This window comes from Vipera ursinii (genome assembly GCF_947247035.1).
Source record: "Vipera ursinii genome assembly, chromosome: Z".
Taxonomy (NCBI): domain Eukaryota; kingdom Metazoa; phylum Chordata; class Lepidosauria; order Squamata; family Viperidae; genus Vipera; species Vipera ursinii.
This window is the reverse complement of record NC_139517.1, coordinates 111,210,608-111,215,954: the sequence shown is the minus strand read 5'-3', so window position 1 is coordinate 111,215,954 and position 5,347 is coordinate 111,210,608.

Sequence of the window (5,347 nt, the reverse complement as noted above, 5' to 3'; positions counted from 1 at the left end):
TTCTGTTGGGAGACAAAATTATTATTTATAATTATTATACTATTGACAGTTTGTTGACTTTTAACAGTAAGCCATAACTCAGGGCTTTGCAACTACTGGTACAGGTACCACCTGTGGTACATTGGTACCTGGCAGGTGGTATGTGACCATCCTAGAAAACTGATAGCGAGGGAGGCAAATGAGCTGAACTGGTGGCAGCACTGCACAACTGGTAGCAGCCGAGAGATGGCTGGAGCTGCAGGGCTGTCAGGGCTCAGCGGAAGTGCCAGGATCAGCGCCAGGCTCCAGCTGGAGCTTGGTGCTGATCCTGGTACTTCTGCTGAGCCCAGAAGAAGCACACATTGGCTGGAATGTTGCAGCATCTCCAGGTTTTTGTGATTTACATTCAGATGCTTGGCAACTGATTCATATTTATGATGGTCACAGTGTCCCAGGGTCATGTGAAGTGACCAAAACATGCTGCAACCACCAAGCAGATGGGGGGAATAAAAACCAACCCCACACCCCAACCCCACTACCAATCCTCAACAGAAATGCTCACAACAATGAAAACCTCGGATAGGAGGAAGAGTGCCGCTGGGCAGGCAGGCAGGTGTCTTTTTCAGTGCTATTGTCACTTCGAACAGTCACTAAGCGAACTGTTGTAAGTTGAGGACTACCTGTATTTCATCACTTTTTTCCTTTTTTTTTGGTCATCAAGTTTTTGACACCTTGCTAGGCGACTGCTGGTACTCGGATGTTGCCATATCCTAAAAGTGGTACAATGGGTGAAAAGGTTGAAAAGCCCTGCCATAACTCACCAAGTAATATGAGTTTTAATGTTAGGATCAATGCTTGAGGTAGTCCAATAATATACCAAATGTCATGCCCTGGCTTGGAGGAAAACTCTTATCTTTAAAGAAACTGTATATTCATTCATTCATTCATTCATTCATTCGTTTGTTTGTTCATTCACTCATTTAATTATTCATTCACTACCTGATAAAATGTACATAAATTTCTAATAATAAATCAGGTATTTATAATGATTTGTGAAGACCTGGTCCATAGGCAAATGGATGGTAAATATTTCTGCAGAAAGCCTGGAGAAAAGAGAAAACATTCAGCTGTAACAGATGCCAGACATAGCTGCTTTCCGCTTCTGAATTCAATGATTGTCCTGAATGTCTTTGTGTGGGCGTGTTTCTATGTTTGCAACGGAAATGTTGTCTTGGAAAAAGTTGATATGATTACTCATTATATTTCAGAAATGGTAAAGGCATTATTTCTTCATCTCAAAGCTACACTATAGTTTACAAGACCTGAGTATTTTTTGTCCATAATTAGAATATTAGAATACAGAATAAAGCTGGAAGGGACCTTGGAGGTCTTCTACTCCACCTCTCTGCTCAAGCAGGAGATCCTATACCATTTCAGAAAAGTGGTTGTCCCATCTTTTCTTAAAAGCCTCCAGTGTCGGAGCATTCACAACTTCTGGAGTCAAGCCATTCCACTGGTTATTTGTTCTCACTGTCAGGAAATTTCTCCTTAGTTCTAGGTTGCTTCTCACCTTGATTAGTTTCCATCCATTGTTTGTCGTCTTGCCTTCTTTGTGACAAATATTAAGGTAAAGGTAAAGGTTCCCCCGCACATGCGTGCTAGTCGTTTCCAACTCTAGGGGCCGGTGCTCATCTCCGTTTCAAAGCCGAAGAGCCAGCACTTGTCCGAGGACGTCTCCGTGGTCATGTGGCCGGCATGATTAGACGCCAAAGGCGCACGGAACGCTGTTACCTTCCCACCATAGTGGTCCCTATTTTTCTACTTGCATTTTTACATGCTTTCGAACTGCTAGGTTGGCAGAAGCTGGGACGAGTAACAGGCGCTCACTCTGTTACGTGGCACTCGGGATTCAACCCGCCAAACTGCTGACCTTTTGATCGACAAGCTCAGTGTCCTAACCCACTGAGCCACCACGTCCCTACGTGACAAATATTAGAAGACTGCTATTATGTCATCCCTAATACTTCTTTTCCCTAGATTAGCCATACCCAAATCCTGCAACCATTCTTCATACACTGTAGTCTCCAGGCCCTTGATCATCTTAGTTGCTCCTCTCTGCACTTTTTCCAAAGTCTCAACATCCTTTTGATAATATGGTGACCAAAACTGGATGCAGTATTCCAGGTGTGAACCTACTAAGGTTTTATAAAGTAGTACTAAATACTTCATGTGATCTTAACTCTTTACATCTGTTTTGTCACGGAAGCTTTCTTATGATGCAGCTTATAGGAGAGATGGCTTAAAAATTTAATAAATTACTAAAATAATAAATAACACATATGTAATGTATTGGGCTTGCTTTGTTAAGGGAACACCACATGGTAATTGCTGGAAGGCTGTTTGAGCAGGGAAGCTGGCTAATAGCTCCCAGCTCCTCAGACAACCCGTCTCCAGCGCCGCTATTGGTTGCCTCTAGGGCAGCAATGGGTTGCTTCAAACCTATTGGCTGCCGCCTAGAGGCCAGGGTATAAATTGCTGCATCTGCAGCCCTGTTCCTTAGTTCAGATCCTGCAAGCAATAAACCATGATCTTTGCTGAACTCATTCGCCTTGTCTTCGTCATTGAGCAACGAATCCAGTACACAACACTGGCGACAAAGGTGGGATCCTGCTTCTCCTTCGAAGCTGAAAGTCACTAGGGGAGAGGTAGCGCACGCCTGGCAGGAAAGCAATTCCCCCCACTACTGTCAGCTAGCTCAGCCACGCTAGCGACTACGCACTCAGAGGACCAGTCCCTGGGCAACAGAGGAGCAGGATTCAAAGACGCTGAGAACCAGCCGCGAAGACCAGCAGAATGCCCAAGGTCGGAAAGCTGAGAGAATTCAACATCAAGCAGCCAGAAGAGTGGCCCTTGTACCTGTCCCAGGTTGAGAACTAAACCAGGTTGCCGAGGATGGACTGAAGGCCGCCACACTACTCTGTGTGTGTGGCCTAGCAATGTTCAATTTAGCCGAGAACCTGTTTGCGCCAACGCCGTTGGAGTCCGTATCCTTTGCAGAGTTGAAAAAGAAGCTTGGAGAACATTTCCAGACAAAGATGTCGGTGATCGCTTGGCATTATGCCTTCAAGCAAAGAATACAGCAACCAGGAGAAACCGCATCCGAATACATCACGGCCTTGAGGCAGGCTGCACACCTGTGCCAGTTCTCTGACGTCAACGAGAGACTACGAGACCGGCTTGTCTGTGGTCTCCGCAACTGAGAGCTACAGCAGAAGCTTTTTGCCAGAGAGGTCCTATTGTTTTCGGACGCACAGAAGGAAGTCATGGCGGATGAAGCCGCTGGCGGAGCCATATGAACTATTTGACCCGCCAAAACTGCACCATGCGAAGAAGCTGTCCACCACGAGGATGCCAAACACACAGAAGGCCCTGAAGAAGACACCGAAGTCGACAAGTTACACAGACAACCTGACCAAACACGTTGCAGCAACAAGCAACAAGAGACTATTTACAAGGCAGATCCCTTTCTTAGAAGTCCAGGTTGTGGCGGCCGCCACCAACGCTTGGACTGTAGGTTCCGGACAGCCACGTGCTGGGCCTGCGGGAAGACTGGTCACATCGCGTCTGTCTGCAGAGGTCGCCAGAGGGACTGGCCTGCAAATCGCCAGTTGGAAGATCCGACCAGGAGAGGTATTGGGGCCCCGGGGCCGTACAGCATGGGGTTTTGCTCCAGCCACAGAAGCATTTGCCGTACCGGGGCCCGCCGCCCGATTAAGCTCAAGTATAGACTTCAGGTGGAGCTGCAAGGGGTCCCCTGTAAGATGGAGCTGGACACAGGCTTTACTGTTTCTATTATTTCCCTTGAAACATTTAATTTCCTTTGTAGTCGCAGTAAGAGATGGGCAAAGCTGAGGCCTTCTGACATTGTACTAACTGATTTCCAGAATGCCAGAGTCACAGTCAAGGGTGAAGCCACTCTAGCCATTAAATTTAAGGGGTTTTCAGGGCACCTGGATGTTGTCATAGTGGGGGGCCAGAGAATGAGCCTAATTGGGCTTGATTGGTTTGATGCACTAGGCATCCAAGTAACCAGAATCAACCAGACACAAGTCGCGAGTCTAGCGACAGTATGCGAAGAATTCGTAAATGTATTTGATGCAGCTCTGGGAACATACACGGGCCCGCCAATAGCATTCAAACTAGATCCGAATGTAGTGCCAGTCAGGATTAAGCCTCGTAGGGTCCCATTTGCTCTTAAACAAAAAATAGACTTAGATAAACCTGTTGAACAGGGCGTCTTGCAACCAGTAAATAGTGGGGAGTGGGAAACTCCTATTGTAACACCACTAAAAGCCAACGGGGAAGTCAGAATCTGTGCAGATTATAAATGCACAATTAACCGGGCCCTCAAACAACATGCATACCCAGTTCCAGTAGTAAGCCACATCCTGGCATCCTTGCAGGGTGGCACCATTTTTGCGAAATTAGATTTGGCTCAGGCCTATCAGCAACTGCCTGCTGATGAGGCCACAGCACAGACAATTGTAACCCACAGGTGGGCGTTTAAAGTGAAGCACCTGCAATTTGGGGTCATTGTAGCCCCAGGCACTTTTCAGGGCATCATGGAACGTATACTCAAGGGCATTCGGAGGTTTGCCCCTATTTTGATGACATGCTTATTGCCAGAGAATCCACTGAGGTGCTAGCAAGGAGGCTCAGAGCCGTCCTGCAAAGGCTGCGAGAAGCAGACCTCAAACTTAAAAAGAATAAGTGCAGTATTGGGGTCCCTTCAACTGAATTCTTGGGGTTTCGCATTTATGCTGATGGCATCCACCCTGCTGAGTCTAAAATAAAAGCCATTCAGATGGCACCTAGCCCTAAAACAAAAAGAGAGCTGTAGGCATTCCTGGGTCTCCTCAATTTTTACAATGTGTTCCTTCCTAACAAGGCCGCAGTGGCAGAGCCGCTTCACAGACTCTTAGATAAAAATGCTCCATGGAAGTGGAATAGCATTCATAAAAAAAGTTTTCAGGAATTGAAGGCACTTCTTTCAGTCAGTTCCACTATCACTCATTTCAAGGAGTCTAAACCAGTTTGCTTAGCGTGTGCTGGGTCTCCATACAGGGTGGGTGCAGTCTTAAGTCACTTAGAGAAAGATGGAACTCAAGTTCCAATTGCTTTTTATTCAAGGACACTATCCTCTGCTGAGCGTAATTATGCTCAAATTGACAAAGAGGCATTGGCCATTGTAGCTGGAGTTAAAAAAACTCCACGACTACTTATATGGCAGGGACTTCACGGTCTTCACAGACCAAAAACTGCTTTTGGGGTTATTCACTAGACAGACACCTCACATATTATCCCCTAG